General features: G+C 34.7%; 1 protein-coding gene across 3 annotated transcripts in view; it reads right to left on the bottom strand.

Moving 5' to 3' along the window:
• NBEA (neurobeachin) overlaps window positions 1–22,364 on the bottom strand; it is a 441,196-nt gene that overhangs the window by 417,570 nt on the left and 1,262 nt on the right. The window lies entirely within an intron of this gene.

The following is a 22,364-nucleotide window of genomic DNA, read 5'->3' as shown; positions in this document are numbered from 1 at the left end:
ACAATACACACACTTGCTGCTTGATTTACTTATGAAACTCTCCCATTTCAATAGGTAATGTGTTTTTTTTTAATTTTACCAAGGAACTATTGAGGGGGTTCTCATTATTGCCTACATGAGCAGGAACGCATCTGAGATGGAATGCTGATTCTTTTCCCTGTCTGAGAAGTCTGGCAGAGATGGGCTAGGAGGGGACCACCCTCACAATAGTAACTCAGTTCCTTGGAAGTGTATCTACCTACTAAGGAACTTGCTTCACTTTGAACAATGGAAGTTTGGCTGTAGTTAGTAAAAATAGGATTAAGATAAAGTTTGGCAGATTTTATTATATATTTTATTGGAGGCCTAAAACAAAATGTAGGACTTACACTTTCATATGTCTGCAATGTGCTTTATGCTTATAATGTATAATTTCAGTGGTTTCTGGTCAAATGATCATAATAAAAATGATCATGATGGAACGAAATTAAGTGGAAAAAATTGTTAATGGCAACACCTTACAGTAGTTTCCCAGGATGTTACACTCTCACACTAGTCACACTCCCTCATCCATCCACAACTACTCAAAAATGCCTGTATCTCATCCCGTATCCCTTGCTGTTTCCAAAAAAAAAAAAAAAAAGGCTTTAGGATGAGTGTAAGCATTCACAAGGTAAGTATTTAATCATAAATAGAGTTCTTTCATTTTTTTTCCAGGTCTGTTTTTCAACAGTTATACCTGAGTATCAAACTGCTTTTTCACTCTATTGATTTGGTACTATAATCTAATCCAAGATATGCCTGATACAAATTTTGAAATGTTGAGCTTCCATTCAAAATAAAAGCCAACTCTATATCATAAACTATAAACAATCATTACCATGTTTGGTATATTATATAAAAAAACTAAAATTTGTTAGCAGTAGTGGTTATGTAACGCTATGTAACTGTAAAAAAAATTGGATCTCTTAATCTTGTCAATTTGACAAATTGGCAAGAACAAAGACAAGACAGATAAAAACCTTTCAATATGTCAATAATGAAACAATTATATATTCTAGCCTTAAACTCTTCCACATGTTCACATATTAGAAAAAGAACTGAGGAAAACAGAAAACAAGAAGACTTATTACCTAAAGATTTTGCATTTACACAATATCAATTCAGTATCATTTTCTGACCTATCACTAATATCACCATTTCTGCTTATTCTAAGGCTGATACTTCAATTGACTTATTTCTGACTTCAATCGACTTCTATTTCTGAAAACTGAAAGTCTGCTCAGACTGAGACAAGCCTCTCTACTCTTTCATATATTAGTGTTCTATGTAGAGGAACTGTAATGTTCTGATACAGTCTGCCTATTACAAGCTATTAGAAATATCTGGAATGAATATAAGACAGAAACATATAAGCACCCTGGCCTACTTACTCTGTATTCTAAAAGAACACAGTTCCTTGGGCTTTTTTAAACTCTTTCCAAAAATTTTCAGTGTTTCCACAAACTGGGGACAGTCAAGGTGTTGTTTATTTCTTTCTGAAACTTCACATTTCTAACTCTTCGTTTATCAGATGAAAATTATAAGTTAAATACACCATTTTTGTCTGGAAACATTGAGCAAACTGATGTCAAAACTCAAAAATACCAATCACTGTTAATGTGGGACTCGTATTTATAGTATTATAGGCTGCCTCTACTCTGGGGAATCTCTGCTTTTGTAATGTTGGTATCAATTAACAGAATTACTATAGAATAGTGGATAAACATTACACAGTTTGTACTAAGGCTATTTTTGCAACAGCATGTTGTATAACAAAACTTCTTTGGTATCTTGCAGAATATGTCAAGCAAGTGTTTAATGTAAACAATATTCTACTATATTAATAGAAGCATGGAAATAAGAAAATGAAAGAACTGTTAAAAGCTGTTTGGGTTCATGCTTTTGTTTAAGCAAATAATGGTTGAAATCCCACAGCATGATGATGCAACTCTCCTGAGATGTCTGAGATCAGATGATATTAAGGAACTAACAGGAACTATTACATGTAATAGTATGAATTTATATGACAATTAAGGAGCTTTTCAGGTATACAATATATTCTAAGTAACAACTGGGGAAGACTAAAAACTAATTCAGTCAAAAATATAAATAAAAAGGCATGTCAAGCAGTGCTCTGTCTCTACTTCCCCCATATAGCATTGCAGTGTCCAAAAGTCCCAGTACCCCTTAATTCTGCAATGCCTCAATTATCTAACAGTGAAAATATATAGAAGGTATAAAAATGGAGCTGAAATTGGAAACTTTAAGGAATATTAAAGTTCATTATCATTAATATAAAATGGGGATATTTTTAGCATCCAATGTATTTTTAACTACAAAAACAAACTATTACATCTCTAATTCATTAATCCAAGAAACACTAAGTTGTTATCAAGTTGATATGGTAAGATTTCATTTATTTGAATGTCCAACATATGTGTTATTTTATTTTTAAAATAACATATAGTATCTTCAAATGTTATGTAGTTATATAATTGTCTATGACGAAAGTATCAATAAACAGAATGCCATAAAAGTAATATTTTTTCTCTGAATTCTGCACTTTGATCTTATTTGCTGATTTTATACTGACAGACTTTAAGTCCAAGTGCTAGCCTCACCATTCATCCAAAGTAATGATTTCAGTGAATAAATAATATTTTCAGCCTGTTCAAAAAGTTCAGAAATATTTTAAGCATCTGCAAGCTTTCTATTTCACAATTTTCTTTGATAAATGTACAATGTGTTATAGTTATATTTAGGAAGTGTTACTAAACCTTTATTAGTTATACACTTACTTTGTCCAAATACCATATTTTATTGATTTATATTATATATTTATTTTATTTTTTACCTGCTGACAGGTAAAAAAGTCAGTAATAGTGAGAAACTCCCTGCCCTCCGGCTTACCTCACAAAAGAGGTGAGACTCAAGAAAAAGGTATTGGGAGGGAGAAAGGAGGAAAACAGTTTTTAAATTACAACTCTCATCACAAGAAGAGTCAGATGGAGGGATGTCACAACCCAAACCATGCTCCATTCATATATGCATTAATGTTACACGTGCTTATAAAAGAGGTGAGACTTGCAGATTTTGGCAAAAATCCCACAGACACTCACAATTATCACAACCAAGTGGGATGAAAAACAGTTCAGAAAATGTAACAGGATGGGCTGCCAGCTAGTTGCTAGTGGAAGGAAGATAAAAACAGCTAACCACCCAGCAAAGGCAATGGAATTTCTTCTGTACTTTCACTGCACTGCCCCTTGGAATTACTGCCACAAAGTGATGGTTGGAAAACCAAATGCAGATGGTCATTTAGTCAAATTCTCTTTTCTTCCTTGGCTCAGGCCCTAATGGAATAGTTGCTGGCTGGCTGATCTTCAATTATTTTTTCAACTTCAGGACATAATATATATACCAAACACTGCTGAAGTTATGTACAGGTAGTCCTCGCTTAATGACCATTCATTCAGAGACTGTTCAAAGTTATGGTGGTGCTGAATAAAGGGACTTACAACTGGTCCCCAAAGTTATAGCCATTGCAGCACCCCTGCGGTCACTTGATCAAAATTCAGGTGCTTGGCAGCTCACCTGCACTTATGACTGCAGGGGCACTTCAACTCCCCTCACCAGTCTATCTCCCCCATCTATGCTCTTTTGGCCCCCTGCACTCTGCGGCCCCTCCCACCCTAGCTGAACTTCATTGTCTTCTTGCTCCCGCTGCTGAACAAGTATGCTTGCCCTGGCCCTTCACAAAGCAGCTGCACAAAGCTTTCTTCCCAAGCATGCACAAGGAGGTTTCCTCACAAGACCTGGGGAAGATGGCCTCACATGGCCAGCAGCTGCCTCGCGAAGGGCCAGGGTGGGCACACCTTGTCAGCAGCAGGAGCAAGAAGATGGTGAAGGTCAGCTGGGGTGGCAGAATGCAGGGCAGCAGGGGTCTTGGAGTGCAGGGTGGCAAGGATGACTGCAGCTGGGACTGAGCTGGGGCAGCTGCAGCTTTGCGCCACTCTGCTGGGGCGGCTGGGAATTCCTGGAGAGACTGCAGCTTCATGCTGGCTGCAACTCAGGGGCTTCTTGCAGGCTCAGGGATGGGAGGAACCAAGGCCAAAATGGCTTGGATTTATGTGGGTCTTCAGCTAATAACCAGTGGAATTTGGTTAATGACAGCAACGGGGAGTGCCAGGAGTGCCACTGCTAAACAATGTGCTCACGTGACATCGAGCTTTATGACCACATCACTTAGCAATGGAAATTCCAGTACCAATTCTTCTAAAGGCTAAATAAGCCCAGCTCATTCAATCTGACTTCTTATCTCTTAGTTTCTAACCTCCTAATCATCATTGCAATCTGAATCTGTTGCAGTTTGTCTGAATGCTTAAAGTGTGATGTCCAGAACTGTACAATGCATGCAATACTTGAAGAGGGCTTGACTAGTGCAGAATGAAGTGGTTTATCAATTCTTAGGGGTTTGGAAACTATAGTTCTGTTTATAGAGTCTACAAGGGTATTTGCCTTTTTTGTAGCCACCAAACTAATAATCGAGTAATTTTTTTTACATGCCAATTGTCAGATTTCACAGAAGACATGGCAATAAACTGCAGTTCAAAAAAAATTCACCCAGCATTCAGTAACTACAGTACTGGGAGACAGTATTCTCCCTTTTCAGATTATCTGAAGTTCTGTGTACCTTTCCCCTTGACTGTTATCAAAGTTTCATGTGCGTCCTAGTGATATATAAACAGAATCAGAGTCAACAAATAACACCACAGTTGATGGTTATTTCATTGTTTCATAAACAAAGTCTTGTAACATTTAACTTAGTAAAATATAAAAACCACTAATATTAATGTTGTTATCTATGTAAAGTTCTGAACCATGGCAGTATATAAAAATTGTAAATAAATATTCTATGCTTCATAAATTCGTCTGGTTTCAGAATCTCTGCTTCTCATCTCATCAGCTTCAGCCCTTACACCCTTTTCTCTAATCTAGCAAGGGAAATATACTATGAGAAACTTTCTGACACCCATATATGATTAGGTGCAAAGTTCAAATAACAGGATTTATTTTTTAAGTTGCTACTTTGGATATATCCAGAAACCTATTTTACATTATTTGAGAACTGAATATATAGTCGAACTCAAGAACTCTTACTTTGGAGCCTGTAAAAGCTTATGAACAGTATAGATAATTACAATATGTAAAATGCAGTATCTAAATCCTAATATTTGTAGTTACTTACCACTGAATCCACTAAGAAACCCACACAGAACATAATTTAAATGACATACTCTGCATATAAGCATACTTAACAACTTAGGAAGAAGTTACCTAAATAAACATCTCCTCCCACATTTTTCTAGCTGGATATTAAGATCTTCATCAGAGACCCTATTAAAGTATACCCTACATAATGAAGTAGTATCAGCTTCGCCTAGTCAATTTCACCACCCAGGCGCTAGCAGAGAAAAAGGGGAAGTGAAACTGCGAACTGATTGCTGACAGGTGGCTCAAACCGCAAGCGGATACTTTGTATCAGCGCAGCCTTCCCTCGGGGGGCGCTGCAAACAAAGGAAAGCGCAGAAGAAGCAAAGCAATCAAGAGCGATCAAGAACTCCCGGCTTTGCACGCAAACAGGCAAACCCAACAAAGGCAACAACAGCACAACCCATAGACTGCAATCAGAAAGACAAAAGCAGGGACTGAATCTGCCATTTGGTGAGGGGGGATTACTGCGGGTAATCTGTAACTAAGCAACAGGTAAAGCGCGGGAATGGGGAAGCTATAAAATACCATGTAAGCTATGCCAAGCCAACCCTGGCTTTGTCTGTACTTATTTACGTTACACTTGAGTAAACTTCTTTCCTGAACACAAGTGTCACGAGAGTTTCTCTGAGGTGAACAGGATAAACCTTACAGATACAAGAAAAAAGGCGGATTTCCATACTAGTGTCCTGTTTGTAGAACACCCTCCCCAGAAAAGTTAATCTGCTACCTGTGTTAATTACCTGCATTAAAGGTCCTTTCAGTGACAGGGAAATGTGTTTTTATCGCCAAAGAAATTATTCAATTTCTGGTTTTACTAAGATCTTATTCGCTATTCTAACAGGATTATTTTTAATGTAGCTGTTATTGTTTTATGTTATGTTGCTGGTTTACTGTCTATGCTGTGTTATTATATATTTTAATACTGTATTTTTAGATATTATGTTACATTTTATTGTTTTTAAAGATATGTACATCACCCAGAGAACTCCTGCTGATGGCTGATTTAAAAATGTAATAAATAAATAAAAACCCTGAAAAAGTCTCTTATCATAAAACTGAATCATAACCAACAGCAGATTTTTATTTCTTTTAATAGTTTATTTTAATAATATAAAAAGAATAAAACCTGATTTTTTAACTATGAAAAGTCTGATGCACATTTTTTTAAAATCATAGAATTTTCGGTTGTTTTCAGTCTTACAGATCTATCAATCCTGGAATTTGGATGAAAATGAAGATGGAAGCACATAAAAAAAAAAAGGCGTAAAATGCCAACTGAAACATTATATTATTCATTTTTGAATAAGCCAGGAAATAAATCTTAACATTAGCATTGCAATTTCTACTACTCTAGTACTTCAGAAAAGGCTATGTAAGAGAGATTGACAGATAGTAAATGTTAGAACAAATTAATTTTATTATAGTTACAATTTAATCAATCTTTAACAATGGAACACTTTCATTATTAAATATGGTAAACTTAACAATCTCACATGGTTTTATACTGATTTAACAATTACAGTATTACATTACATAATATTTAGGAGCTTATGCAACATGGACATGTATAACAATTTGAACTTGATTAACAGAGGCTTTTTCCAATGGATAGAATATAAGAATTGGAAGGAACCATTGACAACATCTAGTCTAAACCCCATGCCCAGTGCAGGAATCTAGTACTACAGCATCCCCAATATATGGCCATCTAGCTGTGTTTAAACACACCTCCGATGGAGAGACCACCATAGGCACTCTGTTACAGCTTTTACATCAGGATTTTTTTTTCTGATTTTCAATCAAAATTTATTCCTTGGAACCCATTGTTTCTTATCTGTCTTTTGGAACCACTCTGGAAAATTCCTCTCCATCTTCTACATAACAGACATTTAAAGACTGCAATCTTGTCTTCCTAGTCTTCTTTTGTTCAGCCTAAATATACCCAGTATCTCCAACCTTCCTGTTCCTTCCTGTTCCCTTATCATTTTGGCTGCCCTCCTCTGAAACGCATCAATATCCTCCCTAAAATGCAGTTTCTATAACTGGATATAATATTCTAGTTGCAATATAACCAAAGTAGAATAGAGAGAAACTATTACTTCTTTGATGAATTATGCTTTTGTTGATGCACTACAGAATTCCATTTGTTTTTTTATAGCTGTATCACATTACTCAGTTTGTGATCCATCAAGATACCCATCCATTTTCCATCTACTGTGGTTCCCGATCCTAGATCATGCTTTTGATTTTTCCTACCCAAATAAAGGATTTTGCATTATTCTATGTTGAAATTTCTTTTGCTGATTTTCGACCAAATGTTCTAGATTCTCTGCTCAGATGATCCAGATTCTCTGCAAATCTGATAATAATCAAATCAAATCAGTTTATCATAGCCATAAGGCTAGATACAGTAAAATATCTAATAGTAGAACTGTTATGTACATCTCTCTATATAACAGAAAAACAATGAGTAAAATAGTATTTAAAAATAATAAGAGCATATATAATGAAATAAAATAAAAATAGTATAATATGAAAATGATGAATAAATGAGTATCCAAACGTAATTAATGATGTGACATATTATACAGATGGGAGCACAAAACTGGGTGACTAGAGAGAATTAACAGTAAGTAAAAATCACAGTAATTTTTTCAAGACAGTATAAATGAAGGTCTGTCTAGAGTCTTTATATAGTGAGCAGCATAGTAGCTTATGACTTACAGTTTCTTTTGAGCCATCACTATATGGACATAACCAGAGAGACATGGGAGTACCCTTAAAAAATCCAAAAAAGACAGCTGAGGGCACTGCATCCAGCCTGGCTAAAGTGAAGGCCTTACAAATTTTCAGAATCATAATGGATGATAAAAAAAAGAGGCTGGAGTGAACCCTTTCAGAAGAATCTGATAAAAAAAGGGGTGTGCCACCTTGGTTAAATTTGTCTGGAGATCTATATCTCAGATTCATTATCTGAGGGCAGTTCTAGCACAGACTTTCCATACAGAAGCCCAGTAAATGAATTTTACCTAGGGCTTTTTTAAGTCATGATTTAAAACGATCTCTAAGTACTAATGGGGCCAAACCTATTGGAAGTAGGATAAACTTCAGCCAAAAGGTTATAAGAAAAAAACATGCTCTAACATCCAGTGAGACTATACCTGTCTCTAACTACAAGACAGCATTTCTGATACTTTTTGGAACCATCAGTATGACTCTAATAAACTTATTTTGAATAGTTTCAAGAATATTAAACTTTGCAGAAGAACACATTTGGGAGCCATAAAAATGCTGGGACTGCCTTAGCTTGGAAAACCTTGCAAACTGCAGGGATATAACACCTTCTAATCATTCATTCATGTAATTTATATATACAGCACAGGGCCTACAACAGAGCCCTGTGGTACCTCACTCAACACTTCCCTAAAGTTTGATGTGGAGCCACTGACACAGACTTCGTGGATCAGTTCATCCTAACTAAAAATTCTTATAGCAGCAATCCAGCATTCATTAAGTTCAACAGGGAATGTCTTAGAACAAGTATGTGTGTGATTGTAATCTAGATTATTAGAAAATACACTAATCATATTTTATTATATTATTAAAATTAAATGTGTTTTTCCAGGCTCCAAGATGTAATTAAAAATATGTGCAGCTTTGATTAAATACTACAAATAAATGTTGCTAACTATATATGCATAAATCCCAAATCCAAGCTCAGAATTTAAATGTTAATGATGTCTTATCATTCCCAAGATTTTAAACATTTTATCTTGGAAATCTCTAAATCTTTTTATGATGTTAAACCAATTAAATATATACCATAATTGTAATAGAAATTCAACTACTACTTTAAACAATATGCAAAGTTCCATACTTCCTTAAAGAAAATGAAGGAAGATTCCTTTATCAACCAAAAATTACAGGGGGAGTTTACATAGACAATATAATTATCCAAATGGGAATTTGTCAAGGAGAGCCACATAACCATCAATGATGTTTTAAAGTATCCTGAGATTTAATTAGCACAAGTGTTAAAAAAAAAAAAGGAAGGAAGAGAAAGAGAACATGTCCTCCAGAAGAGCCTTCCCATATGTTATGAAAAAGCTTGTAACAGAAATATGGCAGGCTGACAGTTACATTAGTCTTCCTGTAACTTACATTAAAATAGGTTTTATCCTGTATTATTTCTTTTTATTTAGCTGCAGTTTTGCAAATTACATTTCTGTATAAAAACAATTTAACTTTTAAAAACGTTATGTTATGGACCTCATTGTTTTGCATAGTCCATAATATTGATTCTTTTGTATAACTTAACATACAAACAACACAAAACTACCATCTTTAAAGATGAGTATGTTTTTTATACGTATACAATAACTAATGGTTCACCTCATTAAAAGAATACATTTGTTTTGATTGTTCCTTATTCAAACAATTAAGTTGAGAAATTATTTTGCTTTTCCAATTTGGGTTTATTAATTTAGCTAGTTTTGTTGTTAATAAAATTAGGTAAAAGGCAAAAGATTTATATGATCTGAAGAGAAACTAGAGAATAAAAGCTTATTTATTTAAATTTTAAAAAATATGCTTTATTGATTCCTGATAGTTAAAATTACCAGCAGGAAAGCAGATTTATTAATTTAAGTATTACATTAAGTATTACATTTATTTCTACCCTGCTTTTCAGTGAACAGATCCTATCAACACACCACACTCTAAATGAAAACCTACATGGTTGTTGTTGTTTAGTCGTTAAGTCGTGTCCGACTCTTCGTGACCCCATGAACCATATTGCGCCAGGCCTTCCTGTCCTTCACTGCCTCCCTGAGTTTGCTCAGTTTCATGCTCATTGCTTCCTTTAAGCAATTAATTCTTTAATTAATTAAAATTAATTCTTTAATTCCTTTAAGATTGACTGGTTTGACCTCCTAGCAGTCCAGGGGACTCTCAAGAGTCTTCTCCAGCACCACAGTTCAAAGGCATCAATTCTTCGGCGCTCGGCCTTTTTTAAGGTCCAGCTCTCACAGCCATACATTACTACTGGAATTAATAGAGAAGAGTGCAGAAAATCCAACTGGAGCAGGTGTTGGGGATAGTTCGCACCTGCTTCCTCCTTTTCTCTTCAAGGACTCTTCCCTCAGGACAGTTTGTGACAATGAACCTATTTTGGGAGAGGGGAAAGCACAACTGAAGCACCAAACTGGCTCTCTACATGGGAATCTTAGTTTTCACCTTCGTCACCTAAAAAGTTGTATTTTCTTATACACGCATTTGTTTTTCAATCCATTATATAGTCCATCCAACACATTAATTTACCTTGGTAACAACTTAAAAAAAAACAACTGAAAGATTTCTATTAAAATCTAGTTACCTCAAAACATATTGAATCATTAAACTTTCCCTAGCTATTGGCCTAATAACAATAAACCACTGTAGCCTTCCAAATAAACATATTTTATTTCTTATAAAATATTAATTTCCTGCTTTTTAATTTTGAAAAATATCCAAACTGTCATCATCAGATGATCGTCATCATCATCATCATCTCCGTCTTCCTTCAGAAGAAAGCAAAGCAGTTTACAAGAATGTTTTTTTAAAAAAACTATCACGATGACACCAACAGTTGTTAAAAATAAATAGAAAATTTAATCAAACATTATTTTAAAAACAAAATAAGCAAACTTAAAGATATTTTTAAAGATTGGCTGAGTCATCATCTCATAAATGCCTGGAAAAATAGGATTCTTCAATTGTTTCTGAAAGAAAATGACACCAGAATCAGCTAATTCTCTCTCATAATTGGGAGACTGTCACTCTGAAGGTCCAATTCCTGGCTACTGCAATGGTAACACAAGCAGGACTTTCCTATTTCATCCTAATTCATGAATTGGAAGATCCTACTTATGGTTCCATTGAGGGACCTTTCAATTCATGCATTAGGATAAAATAGGAAGGTCCCATTTATGATTTCATTGTACTACAGGAAGTAGTATTTTAAGTACATAATGTCAGCACCTTAAACTGAAACCTCACAGAGAACTGATGCAGTGCTTTCAAAACTGGTATTATATGATTCCATTTAGGAACTCCTCTAAACAACTGGACAGTTGTATACTGTACAGCTGCAGCTTCTGGATCATCTTCAAGGGAAGCCCCATGTAGAGCGTACTGAAATTATTGAGAAGTCATGAGGGCAGGGTTTACTGAGGTTAAGTTATCTCAGTTCAAGTAGGAACCCAGATTGTAGACCAGCCAAAACTTGGTTTCTTCAGGAAATCCAAATTTAATTATAGTACTAAACATATAGTGTCTATAATTTTTGTCAAAGACCTTTTTGCCATCCACTGATATAACTTTCGCTTTATTTTCTTTCTTTATAATTCTGTGCACTGTTTATTTTATTTATATATTGTATTCCATTTATAAAAGCAAAAACATTTTTCCAAAAAAAAGCTGGTTTGCCATTTCAATCAAAGTAAGTTTTTAAATGTCAGTTTGATTCTGGTTTAAGATCAAGAATCTGCTTCCAATTGAAAGATTTCCCAAAAGCACTTCAGAGTACATGAGGTTGCAACAGCTTAAAAGTAGCTAGATCTTTCCAGGATGGTATGCCTGCTGTCACAAAATCCCATTAAAGAGTGAAGCTATTTCAAAGTATTGCAGAAGAACCTTCTCATAATCAAATTTGAAGCACTGCATACCCCACTAAAACATACTTCAGAATTCTGTGAACTAACTTCAAGCTTCATGCCAACTCCTCCCTCCTGCTGTCTCCTCTGTTTCAGTTATGAAGAGGCTATAAGCATTTGCTTCCATTTTTAAATATTCAATTTTCCTTTCCATATAAATGGAGACGAGACATTCAAAGTGCAGCTCCTGACCAGGATTGCTCATAACCACCATTTAAGCTATTCACAATTTTATTTCTGTTCAGATGAAATAACAATTGAAAATGGAAGTAAACACTTCCAATTTCCTCCTCATTCATGGCAGAAAGAGAGGGAAGTAGAAGCTATTTCACAAATACTGCTAATGTACTATTTATTAATACATTTAAAATCAGACCTATGTTTGAATCAGAAAAGAGAGACACCCCCCCCCAAAAAAAACAAAATCTTGCAATGGAGAAAAAGAGTCATTTTGCCTGAAAGGAATTTAAATAAGGAACAATGTGAGAAACTCTACTTTTTTCCCCTTCTCTACACTCTTTTTTTGGGGGAGAACTTTTATAGCAACTTTCTCACTAATCCTGGTTTGGATAAAATAAGAAACACTGGAAGTCTTTATTACTGTTACATTTTTAAAATCTCAGCCCAAGTGAAAGAAATTCTGCTCTCCATAAATCTCTTCACACCTATCGAGAGTACAGCAGAAATATACAGGTGTGCACTGAAATTTAGGAACAGGAAGAAACAGTAGAATATACCCAGTTTCTTGCTTTCTTATACCAGATCCAGCTCAGTACTAGTTATCTATGGCATAAATAGGAATATGGACAGAAGGCTGATCAAACAGCTATTTTTGTTTCAGTTGCAGATAATACACTCAGTCTATATGTATTGGGAGATACAGTTGTCAAGATATACCATACACAGCCATCTGTCAGAATATCAGACAACAATACAGCAATAGTGTATCAGAATTATACTCATTCTAGAAAAATACTAGAAACAGTACAACATATCTGATACATCAGCTATATTCCCTTGCTGACCATATTAGGACATTTACTTTTTCTTTGAACAGTAACTCTCACAATTTCACAAATATCTTTATATTATGAACGTTAAAGTTTTACACCCCAATTCTCAGACCTAGAAAAAGGTTATACTTAAAATTTCAAAATGAAACAATGCCATAAAATTGAAGAATATAAAAAGAAGATTAAAATCATTGAAACAGCATAGCACATCAGCCCACAATGCAACAGGGCAAAAAAAAAAAAAAAAAATGGCACAGACCAATTATTTGATAGAATGGTCTTCATCATCACACATGATGTAATGAAATGACAGTCAGCTGCTAAAAGTGCATCATGTTCCTTGGACAATGGACTTTTAGGAGCACAACCCCATATGCCAATGTTTCCAGTCCTTCAAGGAAAGGATTCCAAGGAATCAGGCAATTATGTAGGTCTTTCAGACTTGGATCGAAATATCACAGCTGCAGTATCCATATCCTGCTTTCTATCTTTACAGCTTCTCTTTTTTAAGGCAAAACTGAGTTCCGATAACATCCTAATTCCTTGACTGAAAGATTGAAATATCTCTACCACACAGAAAACTATACAGAAATGCAAATAAGATTTGCATATCCTTGACTTATTGAAGCAAGTGGGATAACTCCACTTCTCACAACTCTGAGTGCAGGCAGGCAGTGTAATGTGGCTACAAAAACCCCCCCAAAGCAAATGCAAATCTAGGCTGTATCAACAGGTCAAGATCAAGCAAGTAGCAAGTAATTGTTCCTCTCTATTCTGCATTGGTCAGACCAAACCTAGAATACTACTTCAGGTTTAGGTACTATATTTCAGGAAGGACATTGACAAATTGGAATATGTTCAGAAGAAAGCAGCCAAAATGATAAGGAGTCTACAAGGAAAAATCTGTGAAGAATGCTTTTGGGAATGTTTAGCCTGAAGAAAAGAAGACTGCACGGAGGCACAGTAGCTGTCTTCAAAGGCTGTTATGCAGAATTGTTCAGAACTGTTTCAGAAGACAGGACATGAAAGAATGGGTTTAAATTCCAAGAAGGCAGATTTCACTGGCCATCAGAAAAACTTCCTAATGTTACAAGTGTTCAGCAGTGGAACAGATTGTACGAACTCTCCTTCAATGGAGGTGTTTAAACAGAGAGGCTGGATGGCTATCTGTCAGGGTGCTTTAGTTGTGGATTCCTGCTCTAGGACTACATGATGTCTTAGGTCTCTTCTCTTAGGTCTTTTTCATTATATGATTCTATAAAGTCACCACAGATACACTCCTTAACTATGGGGAAATCCCCAGTGTTTCAGATGTGATTTTCTAGATGCAAGTTTTGCTGGCTATAAAACTGTTCAGTCAAAAGTCACATATATATTAGGGCAGAAATAAATGTTATCTGCACTGAGGCCATTGTCAGAGGTCTGCAATTTTACTAATTTATACAATTATGGTGCCTGGATTAAAATAAATGGTTATTAGTTATTAGGAATTATCAGTTGACCTCATTGAAACAGCTACTTAATAACTGGAACTCTCTCCCTAGTGCTTTGGAAGAAAACATTCTTCATCCAGTAGAATTAGGCAAAGGGAGTTACTACAGTGCCATGATTGATTGATTAAATTTGTATGCCGCCTGTCTCCCCCAACAGGTGACTCTGATAATCAATTCAGAGAGGGAAGTAGCAGCATTGGCAAGCAAGAAAGTTGAACCTATTAAGTCTCTCTTACCAGCTTCTCTTATCAACCTCTCTTGACAGGGGAACCAAGCCCTGGCATAGGGCCTAGACTGGACTCTATTCCTTCCAACTCTATATAGACAAACATTTCAGAGTCATTTCTAAGGTATCACCCTAAACAGGTAGAACAGCAAGAAAATAAACAGTATTGAAGGATCAGAACACAAGGATATTCTTTTTTGGCATAGTTGTTTTTTCAAGAACTGCTGCCAGGTGAGCCCAGGATGGGGTAAGTTACCTGCAGAATAAGAGTTTATGCAGCAAACTAATGCAATTGCTAGAACATGTTTTTAAAGCAAGCTCTGCACTTTGTTTCCAGAAAGAACAATCCTGCTTGTTTCTCCGGATGCTCAACTTCACCTATGACTTGATCAAGTTTCTCATCTGACTCTCTTGGATAATGTATCATTTCTTTTGCCTCAAATACTGAGTTGGGTCACTCTTTTGCTTATCAATTTTGCATGAACAGACTATGTGTGTTCCCCAAACTTAGTCAAGTCAAACAGTCTTTGTCATAAGCATTCTCTTGGAGGACAGAACATGCAGTTTGAATTTCATGCTAAAAGTCAGACAGAAAAGTGGCAGCTGAACAGGAAACGCATGAGGACCATAAAATTCACACTCTATACAGAATCCAATATAAAATATATGGGTTTTATTGTCCGTTAAAATAGTCTTTTTATTTTCAAAACTATTTCAGCTGCATCCTTGTAAGTAAGCAGTTATTACAGATACATTGCAAGTCTTTCATATTCATCCAAAGAAAATTGTCAGTTCAATCCTATGCATATTTGGAAACAGTATCAATTTTGTTCAGTATGGTTTAAGACTTCTACATAAACCATTTCTCATGCCCCTGAATTTCTCACAAGTGACATAAGCATGGAACATATAGAATTACCATCAATCTGATTGTATAAATACAATAATGTCCAATACAGTAACCCTATTCTATCATCTTATCTTTTCCCTATATTTATTTTTAATATACACCTATCATATATGAAATTGGCAATTTGAGAGATTTTAGAATGTTTTATTAACTTGTATGTTAATAAATTAACTTTCAAGTTACGCAGTATTCCAGCTCACTGATTTAATCACAGAATACAGAGATAACCATTAAACATTTAACCCAGTCTCATCTTCAAAATCTTGCTCTGAATTTCAACTCAGATGTGAAAAAATGCTGTTCAGAAACTGTCTTAAACTAATAAAACTGTACTTTACATAACAAGTGAAGTATTGCAGAGAGCTATTTGTATAAGAGCAAGTGTACATGCATCTCTGGATTTTCTTTGCTTTCAAGATATATTGCACACCACCTGCAAATGATTTCATGGGAAATTATCCTAGGCACAAAGAGAAAGAAAACAAACTAATGAAAGGGTTGTGGGTTTTTTTAGGTTTTCTGGGGTTCTGGTTTTTGGTTGTTGTTTTTTTTATTTGATTTTGTGCCTTCAAGTCAGTTTTTTGACTCCTGGAGACTGCCTAAACAAATCCCTGCAGTTTTCTTGGCAAGATTTTTCAGAAGTGGTTTGCCATTGCCTTCTTCCTAGGGCTGATAGTAATCTACCATTTATAACAAAAGTAATATACAGGTAGTCCTCGACTTACGACCATTTGTTTAGCAACAACGAAATTACAATCGTGCTGAAAAAAGTGACTTATAACCAGTCCTCGCACTTATGACCGTCGCAGCATTCCTCACGGTCACATAATCAAAATCCAGGCACTTGGTAGCTGGCATGTATCTACAACAGTTGCAGCATCCCAGGGTCATGTGATTGCCATTTGTGACCTTCCCAGCCAGCTTCCGACAAGCAAAATCAATAGGGAACCACGTGATTCACTTAATGACCATGTGATTCGTTTTATGACTGCCACAAAAAAGTAGTAAAGTTGGATGTGGCCATGTAATGCCTCACTTAACAACCGCACCACTTAATGATGAATTTTCTGGTCCCTATTGTGGTCATAAGTCAAGGACTACCTGTACACACTTCCTGAAAGCAATTCCTAAAAATAAAGGATACTAGCTATGGTAAGTATAGTGTGACTCTTCCGTAATGCTCTTAATATGATTTGAAAACATGTTTGTATGCATAATGAATATGACGAAAACAAGAGACAGTGCCCACAACATATGCTGCAGGAGGAAAAAATAACATAGAATCTATTCTAACCTGGAACATTCTGTGTCTTGTTCCCTATCAACTTATTTTTTTCTAACTATGCATACAAATTCAATATATGTTATGAATGATTTAATAACCTACACAAATCTAGTCCAGAGAATTTCATTTAATTTTAACAGGACATAATTTGATTAACTGACACGTTTAGCATTTATAAAAACAGAACATTTATCTTCAACATTTTACTCTGACCTTTCTTAGAACTATTCGAGGCAGTTTTCCTGAAAATCAAGAAAGGAATCAGCAACAATTTTTAAAAAATCATTACACCAATAAGTTAGTGGTCAAATGTATGTTAGGGAAAAATTATAAACAAATAGTTTAATCAAAGTTATTTATTATATACAAAATCATCTTGTTTCAGTGTTCGTATATTCATTCACAAGTCAAGATAACAACTTCCCTGATTGTTCATTAAGGCATAACTTTTATATATAAACAACTACACCTCCACTTCTTTCACCTAGATTTTGTTTTAATAAATAACAGACCAGGAATGAAAGATGTTGTACTTCAACACATTCTGAAGGGCACCCAGTTGGTAAGATTAATCAAGACAGAAAGTATTTGCTTCTTTTCACCATTTCCACTAAGGAAAAAACTATTAATGCTAAATTAAGAAAGTAATGTCATAAACTAACAGCAAAAATGTTAAGTAAAAGATTTCTTTAATATTCCTTTTAAAACAATCTCCAGCCAGTATTCCCACCAGGATAGGGGGAGGGGACTAAAAGCTAGGGCCACCTAACAGAATGAAGAAGAGAATACCAAAGCCAGCAAGGAGGAATTACCACATTTAAAACATATGATAACCTAAAAGTTCTGAATCCATGGGACGATTAAGTCCAAAGACTAAAACTTCCAGATTTCAACAATGTTCCTGATTAAAGTTTTCAAGAATTTGTTTAAGAATATTAAAATGTTATTAACGCACATTCTATACTTATAGATAAACATGTAAGTTGAGCTGGAAGAAAGTCAGGAAGTCTAAGCCTCTCCATGGTCATGCTGAAATGTAATGGGCATCTTGTCCGTGATTAATGATGATAATGATATAAACTTATCTATACAGATTAAAAGTGCTTAATATTCAAAACGTCCTCAGTTTGTGCCATTATTACATTTGACTTCAGACATGAGTTTGGACAAGAGTTTATGATAACGGGCTTAAAAGGAATAACTTGCATTTTTAACTTAGGGCATCTAAGTATATTCTCCATACATGGTATGGCAGACGCTATCATAAAAAACGTTATCTTTTCGGTCATGTCCCAGTCTCCATTTTCTCCCTATGGTGACCTCAATATCTATGGTACTCCTATAAGAGTATACACTCATTTTGGTGACATTTCATCTATACTTTTTTAAAATTTGGCTAGGCCAATCAATCAGGAAGCTCCTTCTCCTAGCAGTTATACTGCTGGTTCTTTGTTTTATCATATTAATTAACAGAGGTGTGCAATGCAGTAACCTCGCTTCAGCTGCCACGTGATCCTAGAAAATGCTGTCCCGCTTTATGAGGTATAGACAGGTACATGCATTTTGAAGCACTTCCTCCACATCAAATCCAAAGCACTACACAATTCTATTAAACAGGCAATCTAGCATTCTGTCTAGTACTCTGACACTTAATTTACTCTGTGATTAGCAGAACTGCCTTTATATGACCTGGCCTTTTGAATTATCAACATTTTAAAATTTATTTTATATTTACTGCATGTTGCTCTGTCAAAATGTGGCCTGTAAATGAGCTGAAGTAAATCAAGATACTGTTAATACACCAAAAACTTAGTAATATGTGAGCAAGATGACTTTTAAAAATCCATGGACATATAGCCTTTGATGAGCTACTTACAAGATTGTCATTACTTATTTTATCTATATATTAAGAACCTATAAACAAAATTGTCTGAGCTAATATATGTCTACAAAAAATCTAGGCTTGAGGGCGGCAAACCATTCACAACTGAGACTGGCAGCTCAGTCATTAAGCAAAGCAGTTGCTAAGTAAAACTGAGACTGTGTTTATGATCTTACTTCAGCTTTCCTTTGCTTTACAGATCTGTGAACGACGTAAATGCGAGGATTGGCCACAAAGTTACTTTTTCATCACTGTTGTAACTGCGAATGGTTGCTGTATGGGGCAGCCACTAAATGAGGACTACCTGTATTTAAAGCTACTGCCCACCCATAATTATATTTGTTTCATTAAAAGTAATCAAATTGCCTTTAGTTATTTTATTAATATTCCACCTAGAAGCATAAGCAGTATATATGATTCATTCAGGTTTTTTCCCCTCTACATATTATTTCAACTACAGTTTCTGCAGTTGCTGTAGCTGCTAAACATTTCAACCTGACTTTAAACAATCCTCATCTGATACTCTATCCATTACATTTGGACTGTGCTATTTGTACCTCTCTAGGTGTTGAATTACAACTCTTCTGACAATTGCCATATTGGCTTGGATTAATAGGAGTCTGTCTAACAAAACATGGACAGCCACAGATATCCATCTCTGAACTACAATATATTGACTTCTCTACTAAAAAATATTAAAAATAACTCTAGGAGTTTCTATATAAAAGAACTTTTCACACCAGTAATAACATTATCAAAATGTTTTGCAATACAACAAGAAAAACTTTTAGAAGTTTAGAATCTCTGTGCTTGTCCTTCACACTTGTCCTAGTTATTTCATTCCCATTTAAAGTAAATATAATATTCTGATTATAATTTCCCAGAATAGCTATTACAAAAGCTAAATATGAAATTTCACATATATTTGCTCCCAACTTTGCATCTTCACCTGTAAATTAGCAATATCTGTCAGCACAAATAACCTGTGAAATACTGTTCGCCCCCATATAATTATTCATTACAAAACCACTAATAAGGAACTACCCAAAGAGCTTTACATGTTTAACAATGCTTTTGTTCCATAAGATTTCCCCACTGCAAATATGAATTTGGTTATATAACCTTTCAAGATAGATATGTGATTGAAAGTGATTCAACTAAATCTCTGAATCTAATCAATTTTTCACATTGCATCAATGAATCATTAAATCAAATTGGATCTCCAAATTTATTTTATGATTGAGAATCAAACCAACTTTCCAAATCAAACCGAATTCAAATCAATTCAATGATTTTTCAATTCAATAGACAATTTTCTATAATACAGTAAAACTGATTTGTTAGAAGGTGTTTAAACACATTAAATCATTAGTTTTCCTTGAACTGTCAGTTTTAAGATTAATCAAAAGGCTACCTTTTATTTTATTTTAAGAAGAAACTGAACATTTCGTTTTAAGGGGGCTGTTGAATCTTATACTTATGTCCTTATACATGTATTCTATATCAGCTTTGTCACTTCTAATTCTTATTCTGTATTTCAGTTCTTGGGAGATGCTTTCCCATATAGCAATTTAATATGAAGACCAAATTGTGTCATCTAAAATCCCATAATGCACATGATAGTTATTCAGTTTTTGCATAACAATTTAAATGGCAGGAAATTCATACATTCTAACTCCCAGTCTTAGGCTTCTACCTATCCTATGTTCCTTACACAATTATAAAGTAAACTGATTGCAATTTGAATCAAGAAACCTGTAGTAATGGCCCTTTGTGTAGCTGGAGACAGAAGAGAATATACATAGCTCAGGATTGAATTGTGGAGTCCTTGGTGCTCTCTGAGCTTGGTTGTTTGCTTGCAGACATTTCACTACCTGACTAGGTAACATCATCAGTGCTAGACCATTATGATTCTGCTTTCTAGTTTTTAACTACCATGTGTTCTTTCCACAAGTATGCAAGTATGTTTTTATATCAGATTGAAACTTATGCTCTCAGCAAGTATTAACCATCGTAAAAAATTTTACCTAATTTTTTCATAACTTAATTCTGTGCATATTTCAGTAAACAATTCTAATGTAAAACCATCACAGCAGTTTATCACCAAAATCATTAAAGAAGCAAATGCATTTGAATTCTACATATTTATGTGCAGTAGAAGACACCCCAACAAAACTAGAGACAAGCTTATGAATGGATAAAGTATCACCTGACACATCAACAGGTTCATGGGGGTTTAAGCTTCTACAATGCCAAAACAATGAATAAGGAAAAGTTCAGAAAATGAATTAAACACTTTATCTCCAGGACATGATCTGCTTAATGAATGAAAGCTGCTTTATTTTGATAACATTATTCCACTGCCTTATTGAAATAAATAAACGGTATCTTTAACACAAATGCAACAAATGTAACAACTTAAACAACAGGTGTTTATTTTAAAAGACACCTTTGAAAACTGACAAACAGATGTGAATGTTGAAGAACTGTAAATAGTTTATCTTAGATTCACAAACCTCATAAAACCAACAGAGCTTTAACTTTCACTCATCCATAAACTATAAATGTTAAATATCCCATTTCTGACTGTGTTAACAGCACTGTCGTTCTGTAAAACTAGATAACATTTATTAAAAATCAAGACAATACAAGATATCCAAGTGATTATTTCAGCTTCTGCTGTAGTAATAAACTAGCATAGAATGTTTAAAACTTAGTCACAAAAACACCCAATATTTTGTGCTATGTTACTGACTTTCCCACCAAGATAGAATATTCTCATTTATTCAGCTATTTCATCAGTTTTGCCGCAGCAAATCTTTCATTCAGGAGAGGCACCAAATCATCTATAATTGGAAGTCATTCATTTCTTAGTTCTTATTGTTTCCCTATATTAAGCTACTAAACTTCTGGTACAGACAGAGCTGAACATTGCCATACACCTCTGCATTAACTCTTGTACACCATGAATAGAATAAGAGCTACATATAAAATGTTACTGGGGGGGGGGAATTTCAGCATAATTTAGAGATTAAAGTGATTTTTTAAAAAATCTATTCTAAATAATCAGACAATTCATTCCCAGTGCAATGAAGTAACAGAAGACCATCACATCAACACTTTGTAAGAGACACAGCCTCTCTTCAACATGTCAAACCCAACTGCTAGTAAGGTAATAAGGTTAAATATTCACATGTCAACTACAGAGGAGAAATGCTATCTGTAGCTGTACTTTAATCTTGCACAATTAAAAAAGAAATTAATATCAAATCCTCTTCTTAACAATAAAGCTATTTATGATCCATTAAAACTGAGAATAACATTAAATCTATGTTTAATAAAAAAAATTGTATTTGGAAAAGCAACAGATAGAGCTATACAATTTTATGTGATAGAGCAACATCCCATACAGTATTCTAAACAGGGCAACTCAACTTCATTTATAATCTCTTTTTGGTTCACTGTTCATACTGAAATCATAGGGCTGGATGGAATCTGAAGGGAGTTTGAGCATAAAAGTTGGGAAGGGATGAAAAGAATCAAACTTCATCTGTACAAAAGAGGAAAT

This window comes from Python bivittatus, unplaced genomic scaffold (assembly GCF_059951505.1).
Source record: "Python bivittatus isolate LINGU-HERP-01145 unplaced genomic scaffold, Pbiv_v1 ctg000340_np1212, whole genome shotgun sequence".
In the NCBI taxonomy this organism is placed as follows: Eukaryota; Metazoa; Chordata; class Lepidosauria; order Squamata; family Pythonidae; genus Python; species Python bivittatus.
This window is presented reverse-complemented; position numbering and strand designations above follow the sequence as displayed.